We start from the raw sequence: 15,601 nt of genomic DNA, 5'->3' as shown, positions 1-15,601 counted from the left end.
CATATGGGGGAAAAGACCATCTGTCTGTATTCTAGAAATAATCTGCATAATTGACTTTCAAACAAGCCTCAAAGAAACAGGCATTTATCACCTTAATTGTGACAGGCAGAATGTGTGTCCCTGCTATTTTATCAAGATAATAGTAATAGCACTGTGGATACCTGGTATCTTGTCTTGCCCTAACTTTTTTTCTATTTGTGTGGGCGGGAACAGGATCCTTTGAGTTGCAACTACTTTGACAAATTACATAGGAGGCAGAATCACCTAGGACAAAAATAGCAGAGTGAGACATCACCAAAGGCTGGGCTTGTTGTGCACGACTTAATATAGTGGCTTGCTGGAATTTGGAGGCTCTAGCAGGGGATTTGTAAGCGGGTCGCTTGAACATGGACTACAGATATACCATGTACATACATTTTGCTTCTCAAAATAAGTTTAACTTTCTCTTACTTACTGCATTTGTTTATTTTTATTTTTATTTATTTTTGGTAGTGAAATGAGTTTAGGTAAATCTGTATCTCATTTCAAGATGAGACCTTCTCATCTCAACTTAAGTTATGCTCCGGTGATTTAAGCTATACTGATAAAAAAATGGTCTTAAAGCAAAATGAGTATGAACTCACAAGTGCTTATAGAAATTCAGGTGGGATGATTGTTGTTGCCTTGACGTTTTGGTAACAGCACTTTTGAACTGCTGTATAATATTGCTGCTTCAGATTTTCATTTTAAGACTAGTTTACTGTCTATATAGTCTGATCTTTTATGCGGAGCACAATCTGTAAAAGTTTCTTGGTTTTTCTACTCTGATTTGTGTCCTCTTTCCACTGAAATGGGTGCAAAGCCAAATTCAGTGCTATGGTGTGCCAACAGTCACCTCTGGTCTCCAAGCCATCCTTGTGAGTCTTACTTGGATCTCTCTATGGCTGGAGATTTTGGCTTTTATAAACCAGCAGCAGATGTAGCTCTAGAATTTGAGACCAGTGAGTTGAAAGTAACTGAATGTACTTAAAATTGGCCAGTGGGAAGAAATCTTGGCACCAGTGCCTGAAAACACGAGGGCACTGTGGGTTGTTTATATACCTCTGTCCTGCATGAGTACCTAAGCTCCTCACTCTATAAAATTTTGTAATAACAACCACTTTATGACTTACACCTGGTTATAACATAAAGGATTGATTAGGTCTCGAATCTTACAAGGAGAGTAGACAGCATCTAAAATATATAGCCTGACAATATATTTTCACAAGATGAGCCAACGCGCTCTCCTGTAAAGTCAAGCTGGCAAGCATGGCTGGGACTCAAAGCAGTAAATAAGGGGACACCGGCCATGGCTGGGCACGCTCATGTCGTGCAGGCCATGAGTCTCAGGGCAGAATGGCAAGAGCTAACAGTAACTCTTCCCACCACGCTCCATTTATATTTCTGCTTTGTTCTTCCGTTGAAGGATGGTGAGGAACATCGCCCACTATCCCCCCTGCCCTCCATTCAGCAAGTTTATGTTAACGTGGACTGGTATTTACAGGTGGGGCATAAGCGACTAACAGTTCTACTGTGCTAATAAGCAAGCTTTTTTTTTTTTTTTTTTTTTTTTTAATGAACAAAATGTTCTTGCATTATATTCAGAAATCCAATTTGGAGAAATACGCTTCCATGTAAGAAGTACCAGTGGTGCTGTGTAAATCTGAGCTGAAATAACCTGAGTGCAAATGGTATCCAGTAAAGAAATTACTGAGAAAAATAAAATCAGCACATGTAAGCATGGCTGGAGGCAGTGTTTGCAGTTAGTGTGAACTAGTTAATGCAGGCTGCTGGGGGGAGATTGTAATGGCGTGGACAAAAGTATGGTGATATGATAAAAATTGGTTAGAAGACCTGGAGGCTGGTCTTCACCGTATCACCAGGCTTTGTCTGAGGGGATGTTTCCCCTGTACTAACTGCTGAGTTTAATTGTGCACATCACATTTCTTTGGAAAGATTTGAGGTTTTAATTACTTTTTATGTATTGCACTTCTGTAAATGTAAATTATTTCTTTGTGAATTGTGTTTCAGCACTAAGGTGGCAGGGAAAGTAGGTGCAGGGGGTGGGCTCCTCTGCTGGCGTGAATTGCTGGGAGTGGGACGTGGGGAATTGCACCGACGGACAGCCCCTGCCCGAGGGGTTCCTGCTACTTCTGAGGCTGTCCAGCTCTGGGGAAATCAAATTCCCTTTGGCTCTTGTAGCCGTGGACCCCCTTGAAAATGGATTTGGTGGCTGCCACTGACGGAAGGAGTCTTTTCATGTTAGTAAAGTAACTTTCAGTGTATAAAAATAACTGAGGAAGGTAGACTTCAATCTTAGCACACCAGAGTCACTGTGGTTGGAAGAGGAGGGATCCCAACAAAGGAGCTGCTCTTGCTCAGTTACCTGCCAAGTTACATGCACGTTTTGGGCTGATATTCCAGCTTTTAGCAGTTCTATGTACTGTTCACTAAGTGAACAATCCCACATTTCCTTAACATTGGCAGTGAGTTTTACTGTAAATTCTTCATAGGTCTGCTTGTATTTTTGCCCTTAGCCTTCAAAAAGGCTGCAGAAAATAACCTGAGGCGAATTCCTTCCTTGGTGTCATTTCATTCAGCTGCAGCAGAGCTGGTGAAAGAGAGAAGTGAGTCTTCTGACGCATGCTAAGAGCACTCCATTACGAACCTCTGGAAAAAAAAAAAAAAAGGTTTTGATTTGACATGGGGATATAATGTTGGGTTCTTGCACTCAGCTCTTTTGTGGGCATTTCTATCAGCTAGGACACTCAGTTAGATGCTGTCACTATGTCTGTATCCATTCTCTTTGTCAACAAAGAAAATCCATTAACTGCCAATATGCTATTAAGCTTATTTACTAGATTGTTTTGTCTTGTAAATTTGGTGATTAAAACGTCTTACTTCACCTAGAAGGTACTGTCAGTGTTTGCAGTTGGAAAAATATTGGGAAAAAAAAAGGATGCATAACAGAAGAGGAATGTTTTAGTGTGCTGTTTTTGTTTCTGTATCTTTGTGCGTGTGTATGCATGCGTATATATAAAAAATATGCAGTGGCACACAGATCTACAAAGGTGTTCTGTGTCTGTAATTCTACCACACTTTCTTCCTAGCAGTCCATGTCCCTTCCTCCTTTCAGTAAAACTGTAGCACTTCTGTCCTTTCTGGATTTCCTATACATTTTGTTCTGCCTTGGACCACCAGAAACTAATTTGTGTATATTTGGGAGGTCATCAGATATTTCCCATAACAAATGGAGATTTGGGACTTTTGCATCTTTTTTTTTTTAATTAAATAAATTATTGATTTTATTTTCTTCAGAGTCTGTGGTTCCTCAGGACTTTGTCATCTACTCAACAGGACAGGGGTCTTGTTGGCAGGTATGAGGCAACCAATACCCTGAGAACAACCCGGGCAGGATTTGGTGCTTCTTGCAGCACTAACTGACGTGCTCAATAAAGCACTCCCTGCTAGGTTAACCATAGGGGATCATCTGCGACTTGCTTTATCTTGGAAACTCTGGCTCACTCCACATGAGTTCCTTAGAAATACATCCATAGTGTGCTGTTGGCACCCAACAAATGAGAGCTGAGGTTTGTTCTGCTTTATGGGGCTTTTCTTTGTTTTATGTTGGCTCGGTAGAATAAGCGAGAGACCTGTGTTAGCTTCAGCTGTGTTAGTGGAGGAGCCTATCTGAACCCACTGCTGTAATAAAATGGAAAAATTATAGATTAGCCTTTCCCTTCATACACAAAAATTTTGAAACATATTTTTGTTGTGACATTTTTCCTCACTGCAAAAACTTTAAAGATGTTATCCATTGATTCTTCTACTTCAGTCTGTATGTTTTTCAGGGCAGGGATACATCAGTTTTCTACTTGTTTTTAGAGCACGGTCTACACCTTAAGTCTAGTTTAAATAATGCTAATAATCAATACAAATATGCCATTTGACCCAGCTGAGTTTTCTTTATTACTATTGCTACCTAAAGGGCTGTATATCCATTTTGCACATTGAGCATATGGGAAACGATGTTATTTTTTTTCTCATTGTTTTGTGGTTTAATGTTGTTTTTGTTTTGCAATAAATCTGTAGAGCCCCTATAGGCTTTTTTTTTTGATTGCTTTGAAATAATTTCCGTGTATGTAGTCATTTGTTACAGAATAATGTTTGCTTAATTTGTAAATATGGGTGCCTGAGGATTCCCATTTCTGCATATTGGTGGAAAAGTGAGACTATGAGGCACAAATATTCACTTCAGTGCCACTTGAGTGTTCAGATGGGGACAGAATACCAGAATTTATGTACTCGTATTTGGAAGACAACATGCATGGGGCAAAATCTGTCCCAACTCTTGTCTTACAACATCAGTCTAATGGATGGCATGGCAAGCAATGTAGGTCAAAATGATATTTTATTTCCTTTGTATGATATATAAGGGCCTAGATTCGGAGCTTCACACTGTGCTTTCAGATTCCCCCCCCCCCTTTTTTTCTGAGCTCATTTCAATCTGTTCAGTGGATGCCACTGCATTAGCGATGTGGTGCTTTGCTTCTGTCTATCTTAATTTTGCTTTACCTTCCCAGCTGGAGTCATCTCCCTTGCTTCTTCAGGAATCATACATCTTCAGCTGGCCTCAAAATTATAATGCATGTAGGTAAGATGCATGCTTATTCTTCTCTGTAGGGAATCCTATTTAATGAAGTTTATGGTTAAGATTCAGCAAGCCATACAAACAGCACATAACATGCACCTGCAGTGCTAAGTGCTGCTGGTCTTTTTTGAAAAGCTATTTCAATCCTCATTTTGCTGAGTTGTCCTAACCCTTTCAAATGCAGAATGCTTTTTGAGGCTTCCATGCATTTCACTGGCATTAATGAGAGACTGGTACACTGTGTAGTGAAAAACTTGTCCATAATGGCTGGAGAAACTGTGCATCAACTGTATTGAAACGAGAGCAAAAATATACTTTGGTAACTAAGAATAAACATCTCTATTAAGCACCACATTGTCTTCAGAGATTTTTCCCAAAGCATCTGAAACAGAAAATATCTTTTCTTACAACCTGAGTAAGACTTCAGCTTTGTTAAGGTAACGTTTTTCAGCAGTGCTTTGAATCAAGTTGATCCTTGCTTGTAAATGCTGGAGTCCCACATGACAGTCTATTCCATTTTATTCTCATCTGCAGTGGATTCTTCGCTGTGTGCAGTTCACCCACTGACATTATGGTAATTTACTACTGAGTACCTTATTGAGACCTGCAGGATGTAAGTTAGAGAGGATGTCGTAGATGATTTCACATGTCAAATTATACCATGGGATCATATAATTAGAAATATTAGCCTTGTCTGTATTCAGTGTCAGACTCCTGCTCCCATTTTACCCAGGACCAAAAACTTAAAGGGAATAGGATTAAGCTGTTTCTGTGGCCCCAACAGTATTTCCTATGCATGTGTTGACTCATGGCTCCAAAATCCTGCATACTGCAAGCTGTATAGGTTGCTTCTTCCATTGGTGGAAGTCTTCATGGTACCTTCTAGCCAGTGTTTCTCTCCCCAGCTGTTTACCTATCATGCACATCTTACATAAAAATTCTTTTACCACAATTTTTAATTGCTGGCAACAAAATTAACCATATTAGCCTCCTTATCTCTACCAGAAGAGCTACTTCTCTTTCCCTTCTTTCATTTTGCTAGCAGATGCTACTCTGTTTTGGAATGCTGTCTTAGTTAACATGAAATATTTTTGATCTGTAAAGGTTTTCCATTCTGTAGTAAATCTGCAATTAAAATGGCAGGCAATGAGAGTTCAAAGCCCTATTACTTCAAGTTTATATACAGCAGTACATGCTTTTCATGTTTGGAAAACTGTAGGATCTTGGATGTGAAATGCACAAAATAATTCACACTACTTGGTTGGGGGTGTTCACAAAATGTCAAAGCCACCTTACAAGTCCATCGCAAACTGCAGGAAGCACACTTTCAAAGGAACAGGCTTGGAGACATTTGTAGGTTCTTCCTTAACCTGCATTTTCAAAAAAACAAGTTGTTTTCCAATTTCTTTGCTGTGACAGGTCAATTGTGTTGCTTTCTTATACTTCAGTAACATAAAACAAAGCAATGTGACTCTGAGAACAAGATGTAATGCAACACTATTGTGATGTGCCAGCATGGGTATTTAGAGACCCACAAGTCCTGACAAGCGCTGTTGTCGCCTCTGCAGTTAAAAATGATGAAACTTTATGATTATAAAATAAGGTTTTATAAACAATCACAGAAAATAGAGCTTGAATTGAATAGAGCTTGAAGTTGTGAGTGCAGTGCACCGAGGTCTGTGATATTGAATGAGGTCAGTCACTGTACTCTCTGCAGAGATTTCCATGGGAGGTTTCACCTACTGCAAAGGGAATTGGATATTGAAATGCATAGGGTCAAGTGTTAGATTTTTCTCCTTAACAATGTGTCAGTGATTAATTAAAAAAGCAATAAAGGCAGAATGAAAGTCTCAGAGTAAAATGGTAATGGCTACTTGTCAGCTGGTCTTGTAAGAAGCACATGGCTATTGGTATTATACTTCAGAAATGCCACAGGACTTTCCCTCTATTGACTAAATACGATGTGGCATAATAGAAAGGTGTAAAGGGGTTATTTGTAGAAGTATGGGAGAGCTAGAGAGCTAGCTCCTTGGATAGTTATACTTGGGTAATAAAGGTAGATGCAGAAGGAGCAAGTTTTGGTGTTGGTCGAATTGCTGCAGTGCTCTTCCTTTTCTCAGAAGTTTGGTTTTACGTCGTGGCTATACCCTGACACAAGCCAGAGCCGTGTGTCAAATTATAGCCCTGTATGTCTTTAGTCACAGTATTCACTCCAACTGATGTTAATTCTCAGCAATGTTATTTTCCTGAGCACAGGCCACAGACTTCATCTTGAATTCACTATTATGGGACAAATCGTGACTGAATTTAGGCAGAGGTTTAAGAGAAAGTGTAGCGCTGATCTGTAATGCACCATTTCACCTCAGTGTGCCAGAGGGAAAGGGGTGTTTTACCAGTTCTGCCCGTGTGTCCCTTTCCCAAGAAGACAAACATATAGCAAATTTGTGCCATGCTAACACAACTCCAGTTCAAGTAAAGGACAATCAAAATGGTTTGCAGTGCTGAAGGTCAACCTCATTACATGTTCACCCTCCTTCAGCACTATGTGGGCCTAACTTGGAGGTGAGACTGGTGGATGCCTAGGGAAGTAAACCCTCAGTTGCAGGTGAAGATATAAGATGACCCTTTGAAAACCTTAAGGAGTGTGAGCAGCGTCTTGCAGTTGACTTTATGCTGTTAAGGCCAGTATAATCTATTTGGTCTTTATAGCTGTTGACTGTTATTACGTACAAAATGTAGATACTGCAGCCTTGTGATCCTACAGCAGAACTTCCTTGGGTACACAGCAAGTCTTAATGACATGCTAAGGCCAATTAATGTTTTCTTAATCAAAAATATTTGATCTGCTTTCATATACTTTTTATACACATTGATATAAAGTTTTTGTAGAGAATTTCTAGAATGGAGGTAATTGCAGAACAGGTTTTTTGGTCTAGCTGACAAACAATTTGTGAAAATGATAATAAATTATTGCATGTTGCTTAGAAAGCATAGGCACAGATCAAGCATTTCAAAATGCTCTCTTGTTTAAACAGCTTATTAAATCGTTAATGACTCTGGAAGTTTTGTATATTATTATTTAAAAAGAAAAATCTGTATGTGTACAGTGTACTTAATGATGAATTAAAACTTACTGCATACAACTGCTATAATATGGCTTGGGATTATGTGAACATATTTGTTTTGTCCTAGACTGAAACTTGGATAAAATTGTTAAACACATTATGTTAGCCACATACCATAAATTTTGCACACATTGAGCAAGTGGTATATTTTCCTTTGTCTTTTCACATCAGTTAAGTAAATACGATCCTGGTTAGCTGAGGAGAATTACTCAACTCATGAGCCTACTCGTGTGACACATGGGATGGGAGAGCTGCACTTTGCGGAACAATGAAAGCACTAGATTTTGAAAAAGTCTTTCCTATGGGTTTTGAATATAGATGCATTTTAAAAAAAATGAATCCAAGACTGGATTAATTCCAGGGGCCTCAGTATCTGAATCTGCAGAAGATACTGAAAAAGGGAAGGGCAAAAGTATGTGCACTGATTTCTGGTAAGTACATATGCAGAGTTCCCATTGCTGTCAAGCATGCACCAGCATATGCTCAAATTTAAACACGTACTTCTTCTGTGCTGAAAAGGAGTGCCTGAAGTCAAGAGAATGCTTAAATACAGGCTTAGCACTGGCTATGCAAGAGTCCAGCACCACAGGGATCTTGCTGTGGCAGGAATCCTTCTCTGCCTCATTAGGGCAGCCACGGAGACAGCCAAGGATCATTCTTTTCACAAATACATTCAAGTTCATTCTATGAAGCACTTAGGATGTGGAAAAGGTCCTAATATAGTGAAAAATTACTTATTTGAAGGTAATTTTACCATGTAGAGTAAAAATAATGTCTTTGAACTCAAAACGGAGTGTATCTTATTTTTATTTACATCACTGTTAAATGGATTTCTTAATTTTGAATATATTATTTTGCAGTCATTAGAGTAAGATACCTGGCATTCTCCTGCTCACTCCACTGACACGTAAGAGGTATGTGCACACCAAATGTAGGCTGAATGGCAATGAGGGGTATTTCAGAGCCTTGGTATTAATATTTCAAATGTTTTTGTTTCGTTGTCTTACTTAATATTTTATTATCAGATTTCTACTCATTATGCGTATGGCCCTATTCCCTATGTGAATTGATGAAGTTATGTTACAGTAAATTGAAAAAGAGAACTATACATACAGGATGATTTATTGTTAATGTGAAATTCAGCATAAACCTGCAAATGCACTAGCAGAAATCCCTAGCTATTTCAAAATTCATATTATGAGACAGACAATCAGATGCCCAACAAACAGAACATGTTGTACTCTATTAATCCTGCAGTGACAGATCCCCTTGCATGCATTTAGTTTTTCAAATAATACAAACATATGTCACCATTTTGTTTTTATTGATTTTGGACTTTCAAAGTACAGCTAGAGCACAAGGCATTATGAAGACATTTATTGCAGAGTTTGTTTTGATTTGTTGTAGTCAATTGAAATTGTGTCAAAGTAAAGTCTTTAATATTAAATATGATGAATTCCTTTAGGCCCTAATCCTGCAACATCATCCAACTCAAGGTGACTCCTGCCACTGGAGCACAGGAGCATTGGGCTGGGAAGTGCTTCCCCGAGCACTGTTCACCAGCCTGCCAGTGCAGGAAATTATCATTCATTTCATGTCATATGAAATATCCCCACTCACAAGTATATTAAACTCATTCTTAAACTAGTTTCCTTCCTGTTGCTGCAATTATTTGAAGACTGTTCTAGAATTTTCTTTTTCTTTGATACTCCCCAACTCCTCTTTTTTTTTTTTTATTTAATCAATTTTTGGTCAATATGAATCCATTTATTTTGGGGGTGAAAGTAGCAGTTAGCTGCAAGAGACTTTTGTTAGTGACAAATTTAAAGACAATAACCAATGTTATTCTCAGCCTTGAATTGTCTCTCATGCTTAGAGAGCTGCATTAGTATGTTTGTGTCCTTGCTGGAGCTGGCTGGTTGATCCATACTAGCACTGTATTTGCCTTGTCTGTAGCCACACAACCAAGCTTTTTTCCTCCTCAGTCTTCTCTAGCTGGTGAGTTTCCACTTTACAGCAAAAACTTGTAGTTCTTAAACGCCTGATGTCAGCTTTGATCTTGTAGTTCTTCCTGTGTGATACTCCATTCCTCCTTTGTATTGATCAGGCCTCCTAACCTGATATCATCAGCTATTGATTTTTCATTAGCACACTCTTACTAGTAGCCTGAGTCATGAATAAATATAATAAATTAAGAAAAGCACTTTGTTATATTCTTGCAAAATTGTTCATTTGCCTTCTCTCCACCTTGACTGTCCTATCCGATTATCCCTACATTAGTTTCTCACTCTTAACTAATATTTTTCATACAGTAATATGTTTTCAGAGGTGTGAGCTGCTGCATTCCCCTCTACCAGCACAGGCTCCAGCTCCTTAGGCAAAAGACAGCATTTATATTGTTCTTTTTAGGAGATTTCTGTAAGAGGGTTGGCTTTATCTGCGTTGTTTGTCAATATGGATGGGTGCTGCTCTTTCTTAATTCTGGCCTACATCATGGAATGATGGAATGGCAACTATTTTCAAAATGTAATTGGTTGCTTCAGTTTTCAGCTTGTCATTCAGCTTGGCAAATGAAACCAGATAAATCAGTTTTGGGTTGGTTCCCAGTGGTCTCATGTACTAGCCCAACTGTTCGGTCACAAATGTTAAAGCAGAATACTGTATTATTTAAAATGTTCTTTTTTTAGATTAGAAGATGGCTTGTACATGTACATGTACAACTGTTCATGTAAAAGCATTTTATTGGGTTTAGAAAGTCAGGTGTTTCTTTAGACAAGGGTAATCTCACCATTTGGAAGCTGTGGGAAGGATGCAACTCTGGGGGCATTTCTTGCAACCCCACTGTGGTCTTCAAAGCTGTGGTAGTGCAGCAGCGAGTTGTGGGGCTTCTTGTGTGGAATGGGCTGCTTGCCATCGTTCCCTGCAGGCTGACAGTTTATCAGCTGACAATAAAGGAAACTTTTCAATAAAAGATATCTTCTACTGCCTAGATCTGTAGCTTTGATTTTACGTAGCCTATAGTGCAGACAGAGAGTAGCAAGGAAAAAAAAAAAAGGAGATCTTGGCAAGGGAAAAATAGACATTGCATTGAGTTAAAATAACATTTCATCAGCAGAGAATTAAAGGATTTTATCTCTTTAACTCACAAAATGCAGCCAATGCCAAGCTAAATTTCACTGTTGCATTTGTTAGTGAACAAGGAGGTATAAAATGTAGGTTTCTGCTTTTAGAAATCACTCCGAGAGCTATGTTAAATAACAGAATCGTTTATCTATTGACCTGGGATGTGGCAATATTCATTAAAGTTTATTTGTGTCCTCCCAGTAACTACAGTGAGAGCAAACCTCTGCTGCTGACTGTAATTGTGTTTAAGTGGGGTGAGGTGAAAATGACAGCAGCTTTTGATGCTGGTCCTATTCCCCTGGCCCTGGCATCCTGGTGGCAGATTTCGATGAGAATGTATTTGGAGTGGGGAATATGCCACTGAGCCTTTCATTTCTGTGTAACAAAAACCGATTTGAGCCATGCAGTGCCAACGCATAAGCTTACTGCTTGCTGTTGTCGGGCTCTGCTGACCTGAGTGCTCTCTGGGAAGGTGAGGGAGCACAAGGACTGCTCCTTGGGCCTGCACTGGGGAAAAGAGCAGCGGGGCTCTCATGCTTTGAGCTGATGGTGACTTTGCAGATGCTGTCGCTGCTGCTGACCCCTGAAGACGGGAGCAGGCTGCCTTCTCTTGAGGCAGTCACCAGTTCCTGTCATTTGTCTGCCTTTCTGAAGCTCCTGCACCATCCCCCTCAGCATCAGGCTGCAGAGTCACTCCCCTGGGGAAAGGCCTCATGGCTGTCCAGCAGGATGCCTGAGCTCAGGCATGCCATGACTGACAGCAATTTATTCTGAATTGTGGGCTGACCAGGGGGTTTGCCTGTCCTGGTGTCCCCACCACCTTCCCTTCACACAGGGGGAAGCAGAGGCCTGTCCTGGCAGCGGCCCACTTCAGGCCTCATCCTGTCTGTGGGTGGGAGCAAGGTGCAGGCCCAGCACTTCGGCCTGTTTCTTCCCCGAGCTGCCCCAGATTCCTGAAACAAGTGAACTAATGAATTAAAGCATGTTCAGAGTTGGAGAGCTGGATTCCTGCCTATGCTGATAGAGGTGAAAGTCAACTGAGCTATGCCAAATAGCAAAAATCCATTAATTGAACTTTTTTTTTCTTCTTTTTTTTTTTTTTTTTCCTCAGAGATGGTTTAATGGTACTTCCAAGCAATAAGCACAATTGGTACTTTGATGATTGCACAGTGGTTTGGGGAATTTCCTGGGGTCCTAAAGGGACGTTGTTCCTGGCAGAGAACCTTAATTCTCCTTTCTACAGTCTCTCGCATATCTTTCACAGCTAGTGAATCATGCCTTGATCAGATGAAATAGCCTTCTGCTGCCAGCTACACGAATTCTGATTTCACTCATCTGAAAATGAGAGACCCTTTCAGGCAGTGCACAGTTGGCTCTTCCAAGACTCCTCTGTGCTTCTATCCAATCACTGGATAAAAGACACAAAAACTGGGAGGGAAAAAAAAACAAAAACAAAAAAACACCACACCTTTATCTGTTATTTCTTAAAAAGCATAATCCCAGGTCAGTTGAGAAAATGTACGATTTTTAAAAATTCTTAATCTCCTTTTCCTTTTCTGAGATGCATGAGGGAGATTATTGAAAGGAGTGCTCCTCCATCTTATTCAAGTGGCTTAGGTTAAAAATAACAACTGTGTGAGCTTTTTTATGACAGATTTCAGGGTAGAGTAATGTGACTGAAAAAGCCTCATTCACCTGGGACAACTGATTTCTTTTATCTGTTTGTTGGTTTACCATTTAATCTAGTCTTCCCCAATTTTTCCCCAGATTCAAAGAGAAAAATAGCTAACCCCTCATAATACTCTAATGAAAGATATTTAGAAAATCTAGCTGTCAGATATTATTAACTTTGACAGAAAAATAGGCATGTCATTATTTGCCAATTACAGATTACTTTCCTGACCTAAACAAAGGCTGTAAAATAATCCATTTTTCTTTAGCTGAGATCCTACAGTGTAAATATTAATGGAAGATCTCTCTGAATTGTTCTGTTGGGATGCTGAAACTCAGCATAATTTGAAGATGGTTTTGAAAGATGTCAGTAAAAAGCTGGATATCTTATTTCAATTATTGAGAACAATATCGAAGTAGAAATCAAAGGCACACCAATAGAAAGAGAATGCAACAAAAGAAAGGAAAAATTGTGATGGATCACTTGAAAAGGCCAACATTGTTCTCACTTCCCCAGCTGGAGAGACAGAACTGTAAGATGTTCAGAAGGTATAAAACATCCGGGTTGGTTTAGTGTGTCAGAAATATTTCTGCTGTCTAAAGTGTCAGCAACCACAGAGAAAACCAGTTGGTAATTCAGGACTGGCTGATGAATAAAGAGGACAGTACTAGTTATTTTTTAATATCCATCTTCTAATTTATTAACAGTGGTCAGAGCAGTAAAGGGAGTGAATCTCAGTGAGTAAGTACAGCTAGAGGAACATCAATTAAATTAAGTAATCAGCCAAAGGCTGTTGTGAGGTATTGGATAACAGCAACTGCAACACTGAAGAGCAGCAAAAGGAGTTGTGCAGGTCCTGGTGTGGTGTGCTGGCTGGGGCTGGTGCCACCCCGCCACTCTCTTCCCTCTTCAACAGGTCAGGGAAAAAATAAAATGGAAAAGCTGGTGGTGAGGAAGACAGGGAGATGGCTTAGCAGTTACTGTCATGTGCAGATAGATTCAGCTTGGGGACAATTAGTTTATTGCCAATTAAAACCAGGTGGGCCTGGCCATGGCCTGCAGTGGTGCTGCTAGAAACGGCTGTGACCGGCCTGAGGCAGACCCAGCCTCTCCTCACAGGGCCCTGCAGGCTGCTGGGCCTACCTTGGTTTACCTGAATAATCAAGTGTATCGATGATTATAGACAAGGTTTGTGTAATGACCCCAGATAGTACCTCACAGGCACTTCCCAAGTGCTTTTGCTTTTCACACATCATGCCCTATAATAGTCACCTGTTTTTCTGGAGCTGTGTTTATCCACTTCGTGTGTTCAGGCTCCACAGACATAAAGGCCACGTAAGATCTCGCTTAAAATTGGTCTGCATGTCCTTTTTAGAGAACAAATATATATAAAAAAATACTTAAAAAAAATCAGTTCCATGGTACTGGTGGGATTCATTTTACCCAACTTAACCTGTTTAATACACAGATGGAGTGTCCCAGGCTCTGGATTCAGTGAAGAGGGACGGGTGCTTCTGGGGTGCAGTTTATCTGACCTATTTCAGATGTCTGCTTTAGGACAAAATGAATCTCATCCATGGTGTTTTAACTGCTGTGAGGTCAACCTATGATGGACTGATTAGCCTTCTTGTTCATGGAAATCAGTTTTTGGAAAGTTGTGTGATTGTTGGGGGGAGTCTGTCGACATTGTTGAATTTCTCACCTGTTCTTGAAAAATATAATTTTCAAAATTTATTAAAATAAGTATATTTCTTTACTGAGCACCAGATTTTGATCAAGCAAAATGTCACTACTGATTTTAGTGTTAATCAGAGGAAAATATTGGAAAAAGTCAGAAAACCTCACAAAAATTGGCTTGTTCTAAATACTATAAAAAAGAAACAACTTCAAAATGTTGAACTTTTTATGAAACTGTGATTTTATTTCTATTTAACTTCAATTTTGGCTATGTGAATTATAACATGAGTACCACTTTTGTTCTCATTTTCGTATGATTTTGGATGGCGATCTCATGCTTGGAGGATGGTTAGATGGGTAACATGGTTGTAGAAAACTTTTGGAAGCTTTTGGTGAAATCACAGCAGGTCAGCCTCCCTTAACTTTGCTTCTTTCCTTCTCCTGACTTGACATGTTATTTATGTTTGTTTACTAATGCAGATCTTACACCAGTTTGTTCCTTCTGAACCGATGAAGCGTGAGAAGCGCAGACGAACCTCACTTGGTGTGTAATGTTTATTATCTTCAAAGTGGTGCTTGATCGTGATAGAATTGGAACAAAAAAGCAAGGCAAAAATGCCTAAAAAAAAAAAAAAGCTACTTTGATTATCTGTAAATGAGCAAAATGCAACAGTGACTTAGATACATCGGGAATATATTTCAGAAGAGCTGCTCGGTGACAAAGCCATATAGCTCTTTGCTTGAGTCAGGCAGCTGAAGTCTTGGGAAAGCTGTGGTAACAATGAAGACAACAATATCTGCATGGATTACATATATGGGTTTGTTGTTGTCCTATAGATCTTGTCACTGTTATATGACATGGTCTAGGCTTTTTTTTTTCTTTTTAAGAGATGTTCATCCTTTAAAGATGTCTAATTTGTTTATGCCAATCTCATTACAACAGATTAAAAACATGCATGTTTACTAGACTTGACAATGAGTCCACGGGTTTGCACAAACATGGCTCAAAGGGGTGAGTCTGCATCTGCTCATGCACAGCTCTCAATATTAAAGCACGTCTGTTGCTTTCAGTGGGATCAGAATAATTCACTTCTACCATTTGAAAGTTAGGTACTTCCTTTTTTATTCTCTGAATTTAAATTACCTCAATTTGAAAGATGCAAGTGCCTTTCCACCAGACGTGTTCAGAAGGGCAGTGGAAGATAGCCTGTTGTGGCATTTATATATCCTCTTTGACGTTACAAGCTCTCAGAGTATTTATGCATTGCATTCTAATCCCCTGGGGAAACATTCAGATTTACAGTTTTAAACCACCACTCATCCAAATTCTGGCAT

The 15,601-nt window shown here is 39.5% G+C and overlaps 1 protein-coding gene across 1 annotated transcript in view; it reads left to right on the top strand.

The window, feature by feature from the left end:
- Positions 1-15,601, top strand: part of LOC310880763 (uncharacterized protein) — a 246,111-nt gene that overhangs the window by 48,927 nt on the left and 181,583 nt on the right. Inside the window, exons 9-11 of the mRNA XM_083797053.1 lie at positions 4,602-4,672; positions 8,655-8,708; positions 14,747-14,810. The gene's annotated coding sequence lies outside the window, so the exon portion shown is untranslated. The remainder of the gene's footprint in view (positions 1-4,601; positions 4,673-8,654; positions 8,709-14,746; positions 14,811-15,601) is intronic.

This window comes from Anser anser (assembly GCF_964211835.1).
Source record: "Anser anser genome assembly, chromosome: 13".
NCBI lineage: Eukaryota > Metazoa > Chordata > Aves > Anseriformes > Anatidae > Anser > Anser anser.
The sequence above is the reverse complement of the archived record's forward strand: the minus strand, read 5'-3'. Positions and strand labels throughout refer to the sequence as shown.